The sequence below is a fragment of the Leuciscus leuciscus genome, assembly GCF_965113295.1.
Source record: "Leuciscus leuciscus genome assembly, chromosome: 25".
Taxonomy (NCBI): Eukaryota; Metazoa; Chordata; class Actinopteri; order Cypriniformes; family Leuciscidae; genus Leuciscus; species Leuciscus leuciscus.
Window position 1 is genome coordinate 26,368,357 of NC_138724.1, and position 13,516 is coordinate 26,381,872.

Sequence of the window (13,516 nt, forward strand, 5' to 3'; positions counted from 1 at the left end):
TACTATAATAGGTTTTTATAATAATTTTTTCCCATATTCTCCATTGTTGCAGCTCCTCTCTTCCCAGTCTGTCAGTAACGCTCTGGGGTGAGTTTCCCAAAAGCATTGTTACCCAACTATGGTCGCAAGTTCCGGTGTTATCAGTTACCCCTTTTCCACCAACAAGAACCGGGTGCTGGTTCAGAGCTAGAGCTATTGCCAGTTCGGAGTTGGTTCGACTGACGAACCGGTTTGCGTTTCCACCGGCCAGAGAGCCACAACAGAGCTATATCTTACGTCACTGCATACGTATCATGTTGCCCAGCAACGCTAGTACGGCAGCGCCAAACACAAACACACCAGACTTGTTCGAGATGCATCGGCTTCTCGCAGAACGATCAGTACATGAAATCAAAGCACTGCGAAAGCGATCAAAAAGCACAAGGAGTCATATGATCTCCAAACACTCCCGCAGCTCTGATCGGTCCACGCTGCTCCGATGCATCTCGAACAAGGCATCAACAATAATAGACGTTGCGTTACTATGGATGCTCATGGGTTTGCGAAAATAAATCGGCATCCAAACACGGCGAATCCAACGCGTTCGTGCAGCTCGCCGTAACTTACATAGACGGATATTATAATCGAGCTGCTATTAGCTCGACTAGCTGCTATTTAAAAATGGCGGTCACAAGTTTCTCTTCAGTCTTGTTGGCCACGGTAACCCCGCCCCCAGCCTCTGACGCAAGCGGTTCTTTCTTGGCTCCGTTCTAGACCCTGCAATGATTTGGTGCTACTTAAGACCCAGTTTTACTGGTTCGGAGCTGGTGCTTTGGCGGTGGAAAAACAAAGAACCGATTTGAAACTAGGCTCTGGCTCCGAACCAGCACCAGCTCTGCCTTGGTGGAAAAGGGGTAAGTATAGTTCAACGAGTCTGTGTTTCCCAAAACCATCGTTCTAATGAACATTTGCAAACAACATCGCAAAGTTGTGTAGTTGGAACGACAGCTCTCGATCTGTGGTTAGAAGCATAGTTTCTTGTTTGCATGACATGTGGACTCAGTAAATCCATATCTTGAGCCAAATAAGTAAGCTGACATTCAGGACAATCTATATCATTTATTTATAATACATACAAATGTCATTTACGTCTTTTAGTCTGTTAAGATATTTAAAGCACCGTTTTTGAAGAGTGCGCATGTGCGAATGTGCTCTACCACATAAGAACGAGCCTATAATTGAATCTGGAAATAAAGCAAAATAACTGAGAAAAATTTGAAATGCATGTTCATAATTAATAGCAAAACATCTAGCATTAATTCTATCTCAAACAGATTCATTAAAAGTAGTTATTACTCCACCACCTGCATGACGTCATTAACTAACGTGGTTGGACGACCAATTTGCGACGATATGGTTTCGGGAAACAGTCGTGACTAGCTAGTTGATTTCTTCAACGATGCATCAAACTATGGTAGTTAAAGCTGCAGTTGGTAACTTCTGTAAAAATGTATTTTTTACATATTTGTTAAAACTGTCATTATGTCCTGACAGTAGAATATGAGACAGATAATCTGTGAAAAAATCAAGCTCCCCAGGCTCCTCCCAGTGGTCCTATTGCCATTTGCAGAAATACACCGCTCCCGGTAAGAAACAACCAATCAGAGCCAGGAGGAGTGTCTTAGCAGTGTCAATCAAGCTTGTGTACGCGCTGATCACACCCCTCTCTCGCACAGCGCCTACAGTCGTTCAAAATCAAGTTAGCCGGTGTGCCGCGCAGCTGTGCTAATGGCGGACAAACAACTAAAACTGCCAATTTCTCGAGTGGCACCAGCTCATACAACAAAGACAGGTAAACGGAAAAAGACCGATAACGATAAACAAGCACGTCGGAGCCCATTGACTCAGTGTCAAAGCTCTAGCCGCATAGCATACAGATAAAATGTCACGCAGTGTGCAAAGCAACAATAGAAACCTGCTAATTCACTGGCTTGTCATGTTGCTGAAATAATGTACTAGCAAACCTTATTTAGCATTACACATCGCTAGAATAATTACTTAGATACTGTAACGTTACCATTATTATCTTGCTAGCTATTTATAACTTATAGAAAGAGTGCAACGTTATGAAGTTACATTACATGTATTGCAAAATACGTAATGATTTGAGGACCAAGTTTGTAGTCAAAGTATGGGCAGGCCATAGTCAATGTAAATCATATTGTTGATGTTTCGTCCCTACCAGTGAATGTGCGATAACTGTTTATCCGCCGTCATCAGTGACCCTGCATGTTTACTAGCCTGCGCGTTCATGGCAGGCTCCGCTGTGGAGGGAGGGCTGTACGCAGCAGAGAGCGAGGGGGAGTGACCTGTAAGCTGTGCTTGTTCAAATTTTCAGGCTAAGTCAACGTTTTCTAAAAGCTCCCTACTGCAGCTTTAAACTTTACCAATGCTAGCTTGATAGTGAGTACTAAAATACATCTTATTTGTTTATATTCATAATGATAAAGTTAGATTTTTTTATTACATGTGATTCTGACATGATGTCACTGCATGCACTGCGCTCCTCTCCGGTAAATAATGCGTCTTCCAGCTCAGCGGTCGGAGTCGCGCGTTCATGTGTTTTGGGGGCGTGGCTTTGGAAGGAGCCCAGAAGGGAGGGGGTGGAGTGAATGGAAATAATGAGCTGTCTTTAAAACAGTCGTGAGAGGTCTACAGACACTCGATTTTTATACTTTATTTTTCAGAGTACTTACATTTTAATTATGTATTGATATATAAATAAAGTTTAAACAAATTTGGAAAAGAAGTTTTTTAGACAATTCCTACCTACCCAACCTTTAAGCAGCGAGTGACATCATTGTTCGGGAAACACACCCATGTTTAGTTCCAGTGTCCATGAAGCCCCTCCTTCTGAAAAGCGCTATGTGCTCTGATTGGTCGGCTGGAACAGTGTGTTGTGATTGGTCTATCGCTTTGAGCGTGTTTGGGAAATGTCAAATGCTTTACCATAACCGCAAACATCCGCTTCTAAACACTAAACACTAACAATCAGGTGACAACACACTACTAACGGCCCTTTATTTTGTGTATGCCTTGGGTGAGAATTATTTAAATGAGGAATACTGTAATGTGTTTGTAAACTCAAGACGACAACAGAGGCGTTTCGGGGAGTTCAGAAACAGTGACGCTGATATAGAGAATAACTCCCACTGAAGTGATGTTGTGCTTTGTAACTTTGCAGAGCTTTTTCATGCTCAAACAGCGACATTACACACTAAAGAAAGATGAAAATAGATTGGTCCTCTTATAAATAAATAAAAAGGCAAAAATCTGAGACACTTACAATGGAAGTGAATCGAGCCATTACATAAATATTAAAATAAAATGAACAATAAGCATGTTAACATGATTTTACTGTAAAAAAAAAAATTGCCTACTAATCCAAACCTCCCCACAACTTCATTACAACACAACTTTGTTACAATGCCATAAAGCCTAACACCCTAAAATGACTGTACAAATGATTTAAACATCAAATAATGCACAATTTAAGAGAAAATATGGGTCCTATAATTTCTTTAAAACCCTTACATTTCTGCTCTTAAGGAAAGACACCGCAGACGAAGACATTAAAAAAATGAACTAATAGATATTACCATACTCCCCAGTTACTGTAGATGGTTAATCACTGTACAGCAAGACAATTCAAAAGTTTTCTGAAATATTATGTGTGCAAATGAATTATGCACTAATTTGCATCTATTTCCAGACATCTGAACATTGGATAAAGCCAGGTTCAAAATTCTTGTTTCATTTTGTTGACATATTAAAGGTTTTTACACAAGGTATTTTTGATTGTGATTTTTATCACTCCACAAATGAGAAAATACTGGCAACAGAAAAACAAAAAAAAAATCACCATGTTTTTAGGAATAAAATGCGGTATAAAATTCGGTGAACGCTATATGAAGAAAACACTCTGTAAAAACCTTTAGAATATAGATAGGAATAAAAAAAAAAAAATTGGTGTTTGAAGTAGAGTTTTCTGAGGAAAAACCTAATTTGAGAAAATGCCTTTAAAAGATATGTATTGCAATTGAAACCTACAGATGCAAATACACAAAGTGCAATTCATTAATATTAATATAGCCCAAAATCTAAAAAATTACTGGTGCATAAAAATGTATATGATTTTGCCTGTAGTGTCTTGCCTTTATAGTGGATTGAGCTTAACTTGTACTCAACCTGGAGTATTCTGCACTCATTTCATTTCATTTCATAATCCTCACAACCTTTGCAATCCATGCTAAATTCAACAGACAGACACACACACACACACTAATGGAATTTCCTCACACTCACGAGTGTGTATCCTCTCAGGGGAGGCGCGCGCGGTTACTCATATTTGGCCATGAACCAGATGCATCATCATCATCCCGAGCTACAGATCCAACGCTTTAAAAATACCTTTTTCATCACAAACACCAGATCCGTTTGCTAGCAGATCTAGGTCACAATCAAGAGTAATTTTTCAGTTGCTAGAATGCTGTCCTTGATTCTGACATATCCAGGTCAAAAATGTTAGAAAGTAAATAAAACTTCACTACAAACTCTTGAAAAAAAAAAATAATAAAGAGCTTCTGTCATTGAGGAAACTGCAAGTCAGAAGGTTTTGTCTAGATCTTATAAGCATGAAACTTACACAGTTGATTTTGTTTGTGACAAAAAAAGAGAGTTTTGGGTCACATTGATTGAAGCATTAACGTTCTTATTTGCATATTCATCATGAATTATCACTTCAGTGATAGCATTTGCTGTTGTTTGACATTTGAACGTTTTCCCTCAGCTATTCCTTTAAGTTTGGCAAGTCTCAAACACAACTCTTGAAAGTCTTTCAAGCATTCGATCGCATGAATCTCGCTAACTCAGCCTAGTCCGTGGGTGTGTGCTGCTGTCTGAGGACGAGAGGAACGCATGCATACACTATTCTCTTACAGTTCACAAGTGTGTCAGCAAGACACTGTAGCCGTGTGAGTGAATACCCATCTAATTAAGCCTGTCGTTTGTGCCGAACCCTCTCATTAACAATCACAGGAGTCTCTGAAAGCTTCAGCCTCCAAGCGGAGACTTTGAATCTCTGTCGCGAGACAGACGAGGGAGACACAATATGACACTGAGGTTTCATGTGTGAGATTTACAGCAAAGATCTCTGAGTTTAACCTGTCATGACATCTGACACACAACAAGTCACTTGGATTCTGTGTATGCGGTTGTGCTGGCTGGCCCCGCCCACAGTGACATCTCATTGGTCAAAAACTGTACTCTCATCAAATATGTTTTGATGAGATTGGCTGAGATTTGATTGGTTTGTGCAAAATCACAGATTGAAAGTCATGACGCTGAAAATAAATTTCATTTAAAAAATATCATTATATGTGTATAATTATACATTATGTATATAATAATAATAATAATTTGAATGTAACAGTATTTAAATGTATTTCATTGTATATATTATAATATGAAATACATATATTGTTATTTATTAATATATCTATTATATTTTTCACATATATGATATATTCATTATATATACATACATACACACACACATATATCTAAATAACATTAAAAATATTATCATTACTATTATTATTATTTGGTAATCTATAGTAATTATTACTATAAAATTGTGCATAATTACATGCGACTATCCCTAAAACAAACCTAATCCTAATCCTATTGTAAGTACATGTAGTTAATTAATATTAGTCAGTACTTAAAAGTATAATTACACGGTCCACGGACACCATAAAATAAAGTGTAACCTTATATTTTTATTATATGATAGGCACAAAGCCGATTCAGTTATTCGTTTTGGTTACACTTTATTTTAAGGTGTCTTTGTTACACTGTAATTATACATTTAATATTAAGTAACTAGATGTACTTACTAAAGGGTTAGGATTAGAGTTTGGTTTAGGGTTAGTTGCATGTAATTATGCATAATTAATAGTTATTACTATGCAACAATGATAAAGTGTTACCTTCGTTTTCACTGCAGTGTATTCTGAATATTTTCACTATAAGTGCATATAGTGGCACTGAAAAATCCCAGCAGGTTATTGTACTAACAGGAGACATGAACAGCATGTCATATGAGGGCTCAGAGTTGGATGGTCGAGATCTTTAATGCCCCTTCCCCAAGAGCATTGTGGGAAATTACTGAATTGGGTCCAGAGAACATCTGTTAAGAGAGAGAAAAAGAATGAAAAAGACAACCACAAATGGAGGTCCCTGACCAAAATAGAACTAAGTGAATTCAATAACAGCTCGCGGTCTATTCATAAAGCCGTTTATATGGGTCAGCTCATTCTCTGCCCGTTTGCTGTGTGTGTTTGAGGGCTACGTGCAGTTTCCCTCCTGCTGGCCTGAGAAAACATTGCCGGGGTCTTTAAATGGCATCGGATACTTATATTGTGTGATCTAGCGAGGGGCAGAAGCCTGGGGGACGATCTTGTGTTTTCGCTTGGCAACATCTGGTTTGACTGACGTGTCATGCATGGGAATCAGCTTTAAAAGGCTATAAACAGGACACATTTTATTAAGAGCCATTTTTCAGTGGCCCCTTAAGACACATTTGATGGTTTAAGCGATTAGATCCTGGTTGCTCAGCATGTCAGATTGATGGTTTTTTGGACGTTGTCAAACACGAGAGAAAACATTTATTGCTAAGGTTGTTCATTATTGGCTTTAGGACATTGCTGAAATCTCTTCTGAAACTCTATATGGCACATGTGGGGTTACAGGGGTCTTTTGTCTTTGCTTCTCAGATGTTCCTCAAGAGAAAATGTCTCTTTTTTCTGTCTAATTTTTATAGACAAACATTCAGTGATTTATGAATTCAGATTCCTGAGAGATGACTCTTATGAGCCATTTTAGCGAATCGCAAACATACAGAGCAACCATTTAAGTTTGATTCCCAAGAGAATGACTCAGTTGTGAGAAATGAGTCAGTTCTTTTTAGCGAATCACAAATATAGTGTGAACAGTGAAGTTCGATTCCAGAGAGAATGATTTTTATGACCCGATTCTTTTGAGTGAATCACTAACATACAGCGCAACCAGTGAAGTCCAACTCAATGACTCTAATGACCCGATTCTTTTGAGTGAATCACTAACATACAGCGCAACCAGTGAAGTCCAACTCACTGACTCTAATGACCCGATTCTTTTGAGTGAATCACTAACATACAGCGCAACCAGTGAAGTCCAACTCCATGACTCTTATGACCCGGTTCTTTTGAGTGAATCACAAACATACCGCGACCAGTGAAGTCCAACTCCATGACTCTTATGACCCGGTTCTTTTGAGTGAATCACAAACATACCGCGACCAGTGAAGTCCAACTCCATGACTCTTATGACCCGGTTCTTTTGAGTGAATCACAAACATACCGCGACCAGTGAAGTCCAACTCCATGACTCTTATGACCCGGTTCTTTTGAGTGAATCACAAACATACCGCGACCAGTGAAGTCCAACTCAATGACTCTTATGACCCGGTTCTTTTGAGTGAATCACAAACATACCGCGACCAGTGAAGTCCAACTCCATGACTCTTATGACCCGGTTCTTTTGAGTGAATCACAAACATACAGCACAACCAGTGCAGTCTGGCACTAATGATTCTTCGGCTCTTTTATACTGAATCCCATTTCATTACAATTCCCAAACCTGTTTTGAAGAGGTGGTAATGTTGCGCTGTATAGAGATGGAAGTTCTGGGTTAATGTTGTGCTAATGTTCGCACTGCACTGCATGAAAAGTGGGATTTTCGACAGTTACCGGCGCTGTAGATTGCCGTGGAAGTTCAGGTTTACGACTGCAAACGGCAATTTACAGGCAACACTGCAAACTGTCGGAAATTGTCGGAAATTGACGTGGGACTTGCTTGCCCCGTGACCCCCCTCCCTCTAATGCTTTAACATGTAAATGAGACTGCTGTGAGCTTTACAAATGCAAATGAGGGTAGCAGGGGGAGTTTTATCCCAGGTGAAAAAGGTATTAACTTAATTCTAAAAAAAAATACAATACAATACAATATTTATTTATAACGCACAATTAAAAACAGCCAAGGCTGACCAAAGTGCTGTACAGGGCAATAGATAAAATGCAGGGCAGAAACAGGACAATAAAAAAAAAAAAAAAAAGGCAATAGTTGTATCATAGTCAAGGGGTATTAAAAGCAAGAGAAAATAAATAAGTTTTCAAGGATGTTTTGAAGATGGAAATTGAGGGAGCTAGTCTGATATAGAGGGGTAGACTGTTCCAAAGTTTTGGGCCTGCAGTCGCCTCGTTTTTTAAGTCTGGATCTGGGCACGATAAGAAGACAGTGATCACTGGATCTCAAAGTACGTGGTGGAGTGTACGGGCAGAGGAGATTGGTCAGATATTGGGGGGCCGGTTTGTTAAGAGCTTTATACACAAATAGTAAAATTTTTAAATCAATCCTGAATGTGACAGGTAGCCAGTGGAGTTTGAATAGCGCTACCACTTTTGGAGCAATGCACAACATGTTGCAGAAATTTTCACTGCCCTTTTTGTGATAGCAGTATTATTAAACAGACAAAATGGGACAAATTGAATAACCACATTAAAATCCACTTTAAAAGGCTGTTGTTCATGAAGGAACATCTGGACTTACAGTGTACAGTGGCAATATATATTATTTTACATGTATCCATTTGTCAGACGCTTTTATCCAAAGATAGATGGTTTTCTGCATGATTTAGACAAAATATTAAATTATCTTCATTTAATGTCTAAAGGTTACACAAACAATCCACACTGAAACTTAAGCTAACAAAACACAAACAATTATATATTCCTGTATTTTCTGTATTGTTTCTCACAGTAAACTGCCATGCAGGCTAGAATTGCGAAACATTATTGGATAAATCTTATAATTTACATTTCTCTGGGCCAATCGGAATCTTAGCACTTTTTCTCTTGGCCAATCGGAATCTTAGCACTTGCGTCATAATCTTGAAGCACACACACCGTCAACAACAGCTGAGCTCGCCATTTGCCTGGCTACCGTGCGAGTCTAATCGAAACTCACGCATGAATTTTCCTGCATTGAACTTGTTTTAGCGCCTGCCAAAGTCTTATTTGATCGGTGAGTAATGTAGATGAACGGCTGCGTTTGTGACAGGGCGCATGTTTTAACTAAAAGAACGACCAGAGAGAGAGAGAGCCGGTCGCGCGCGCGCACTCTCTGTGTAAACAACTTCTCGTTAGCTTTTGGCGCTTTTTTTTTTTTTTAAGTTAGCTTGCTGCTCATGGTTCATGTTCAGTTTCCATGTTATTTTAGCTGTACACGAGAGAATATGTAAATTTGGGATACTAAACTGCACGTAAACCGATAGCAGCATGGCATAGATTTCTGAGTCTGACTGGCTAACTTAGCTCTTTGCTAACTAAGTTAGCTTGTCCATATAGCAGCTTGCTACGGGGTTCACAGATGATGCAAGGTGGGTTTAAAGGTGAATTGTCTAATTTATAAATGTGCGTCGTGAATGTGACACCTAACGTAACAACGTTACCAGGCAGAGGAGAAGGACGATGAGGTGATTAGATCTAACGTTAACTTAACGTTACGAGGAAGCACAAAAAAAAAAAAAATCGGAGGGTTCTGTTAGAAATGGTATTCTCATTTTCAGATATTTTATACATTTGAAATATAAAATCGGTTGATACAAATTGGGCCTGAAATTTTATACAAATGATTTTTATTTTGCAGTATTATTGGATTCGGATGAGAATATCAGGGGTAATCGTTTTCTCTTAATTTATAATTGCAGTTTAAAAATTAAATTCTTTAACTTTATATATTTTATTTTACATTACCTCTGTATAAGCGTCAAGCTATAACGTTACCCCCTTCAATAATGTACGAAGGAAGCTGCAGCCCATGAGGACACCAGCATGTTGCACAATACTGGTGAGTACTGATGACAACTTAAACATAATATTGTGTTGTGTACAACATAAGTCACAGGCTTATTCATGTGTTTTATCTAATAAAGATTGTGCCATGTCTAGCCAAGTGGAGCGTCCTGGCAGTGAAATGTCCACTCCTGGTAAGTACTTTTCCCCCTGCACAAAACATTGCTCTGCACAAAGTCACACTCCATTCAAGACAAGTAGTTTTTTACTGCTTGTGAATAATCTATTTTAAATATATACAGTGCTGGTCAGAGTTATTTAAGCCGCTTAATTAAGATTAAGAGTGAGAAGAACCTACTCATCTTGAATGGACCAAAAAAAGCGAATGTTTTAGTTTCATCTTTCCATAGAACGTTTGAAAAGTAACGGACACTACTGGACCTTCAAACGGGCAGCGTTCTATGGTCAGAGTCTGGTCGTCCCTCTGCCCGTTTGAAGGTCCAGTAGTGTCAGTTACTTTTCAAACGTTCTATGGAAAGATGAAACTAAAACATTCGCTTTTTTTGGTCCATTCAAGATGAGTAGGTTCTCACTCTTAATTAAGCGTAGTAATGACTCCAGTATTTCATTATTAATTTAGTATAGGCAACATGACCGTACTTACTGGCTGACTCATGTGTTTCAGACATTAAGTCAAACTTTGAATGTCTTGTGGAAGCCTTCTCTGACCCGGAGAAATGTGCAGCCAGATTTCAGCGCAAGGAAATTTCCAGTGAGTATTCACTTTATCTGTTGCCCCAACCTTTATTTCTTTTTTCAGTGGAAAATAAATTTAGTTTGAGGAATAACATTTCAATATTTTTCTACAGAGATTGGACTTTAATGGCAACCAACAATCCCAATGTTCAAAGAAGGTTCAAATGTCTGTAATGCCAGCAGACTAGCACAAGACAAACAATTGTTTAAAAAATACATAAATGTGTATATATAATTTTAGAAAATGACAGATGGTTTTGCTAGATAAGAACCTGATTTCTCGACTGGGATTGTGTAGAGACTCTGAAGCTGCATTGAGACGGACATTTGAACCGTCTTGGAACATTGAGATCTTTGGTTGCCATTAAAGTATATGCCATTAAAAATATGGAAATGTTTTCCTTAAACTTAATTTCTTTTCCACTGAGGAAAGACAGACATGGATATCTTGTCACTCAGTGTGAGTAAATTATCAGGAAATGTTCATTTTGAGGTGAACTAATCCTTTAAGGCTGATTTATACTTTTGCGTCAGACCGAAGCCCGAGCCTCTACGCTATAGGCTACACTGTTTCATTTATACTTCTGCATTGTTGTCCCTGTTGACGCACAATTGCACATGCAGAAAGAAGCCTGTGAAACCCGAGGGAGGCGTTCTAGACCAATCACAGCGCTTCCGTCCACGTAAAATTGACGCATTGTTACATTTTGGGAGAGGTGCACGTCAGGGTGTGCTAAAGGGTACGCTATGTACACAGCCTACTCTGTAGCTACAGCGGGAGGTCGACGCATAACTATAAATTGGTCTTTACTTACTGCTTGAGAATCAAGTTTGGTAACAGTTTATTTTATTGGCTTAATGACATGTTTCAAACAGTCTTGCTTAGAGGAGCAGAGTGTGGCAATTCTTACCTTTTTGTTTGATTTCAATAATTGTACATTTTTGAATATTCTTTGTTTTTTTCGCCCTTAAGATGCTAGCGCACCTCTGAGCAAAGACCTGTTGACACCCAGTAAGTATTCATCTCATCGGTCACTTTTGTATTTTGTCAGGCCTTGTGAAATGTAAGAATATTCAGTTTTTCATGATTTCATCATAAAGCAAGAGGTCATGGGATTGATGGCTATTATTTGTTTAATAATTGTAAATAATCCTGTAATTTACAGGAAGCAGTATGCCATCTTCACAACTCTGAGACAAATTGTGGGCGCTACGAACTGGAGCAAGGTAAAAAAAATAAATAAAAGAATCTTACATTCTTTTATTTTTTTACTTTCATAAAAACTTACAAACATTTTAAAGGTAAGATTCAAAGAATATGCTTTCATTCTCTTGTATAAGAAAATAGATCCGTTATAGATCTTAATCATACATTTTGTTTTCACAGTAACCTCGCCTCATAACGAGGGCGTAACCTCACATTTACTCAGAGCTATGTCTGCAAGTTCAGATTTTCATGACGCTGATCATGACAACATTGTGTGTAAGTAACTTTTACTATTTTCTTCTTGTTTCATTTTACTGTGACTTGCGTTGTTTTTATTCATATCACTCTCATTTAATTGTTTTTCCAGCTGCCTGTAAGACGTACTACGAGACAGTACGCAGGAACTTCAGGTACAAACAACCAGATGTTGACACCCAGTAAGTATTCATCTCATCGGTCACTTTTGTATTTTGTCAGGCCTTGTGAAATGTAAGAATATTCTGTTTTTCATGATTTCATCATAAAGCAAGAGGTCATGGGAGTGATGGCTATTATTTGTTTAATAATTGTAAATAATCCTGTAATTTACAGGAAACAGGAAGCAGTATGCCATCTTCACAACTCTGAGACAAATTGTGGGCGCTACGAACTGGATCAAGGTAAAAAAGAATCTTACTTACTTTTATTTTTTTACTTTCATAAAAACTTACAAACATTTTAAAGGTAAGATTCAAAGAATATGCTTTCATTCTCTTGTATAAGAAAATAGATCCGTTATAGTTTACGATCTTAATCATACATTTTGTTTCCATAGAGTAACCTCGCCTCATAACGAGGGCGTAACCTCACATTTACTCAGAGCTATGTCTGCAAGTCCAGATTTTCATGACGCTGATCATGACGACATTGTAAGTAACTTTTTCTATTTTCTCCTTGTTTCATTTTACTGTGACTTGCGTTGTTTTTATTCATATCACTCTCATTTAATTGTTTTCCAGCTGCCTGTAAGACGTACTACGAGACAGTACGCAGGAGCTTCAGGTACAAACAACCAGATCTGGCATTGCAGGCCGAAGCTGTGAAGAGTTCAGCTCGGAGTCGAGCGAGAAGAAAGAGGGTACGATTTTTAGTCAATGTGACTATTTTTCACGTGCATTAATAGATGTTTTGTGTCCATACACAGTGCATCACAGTACTGATTGTCTGTATTGGTTGATTTTACAGCTGCTAGAAGCGAGACGGTGTGCTAGGTGAGGATGACGTGGGCATTTGGAAGTGCGCCACCATAGATCTGATGTCCGATGAAGTTCAACCACCAGCCAGGAGCTCACAGAGCTCTGTGCTACGCTGCAGTCGAGATTAGAGGCGACTCCTAAATACAGGGCGACGCACCACAGACGTTTTCAAAGTGGATCGAATTCAGAGAGAACGCCGCTAGTCACCTACAGCTCCGAAGATGAAAACAGACACTGAGCTTCCAATTTGTTGTGTGTGCAGATGATCTATGCTTTGTACATAGGTGTATATTGTTTTGTGTTTGTGCTAATAAAGCTCTTTCTTTGAATAAACAGCATGTCCCTGGCAAAATTTCCTTTCCTTTATAAATTCATGTCCTTGATGG

The 13,516-nt window shown here is 38.6% G+C and overlaps 1 protein-coding gene across 1 annotated transcript in view; it reads left to right on the forward strand.

Annotated features, from left to right (window-relative positions):
* Nucleotides 1-13,516, forward strand: part of shisal1b (shisa like 1b) — a 54,447-nt gene that overhangs the window by 30,759 nt on the left and 10,172 nt on the right. The window lies entirely within an intron of this gene.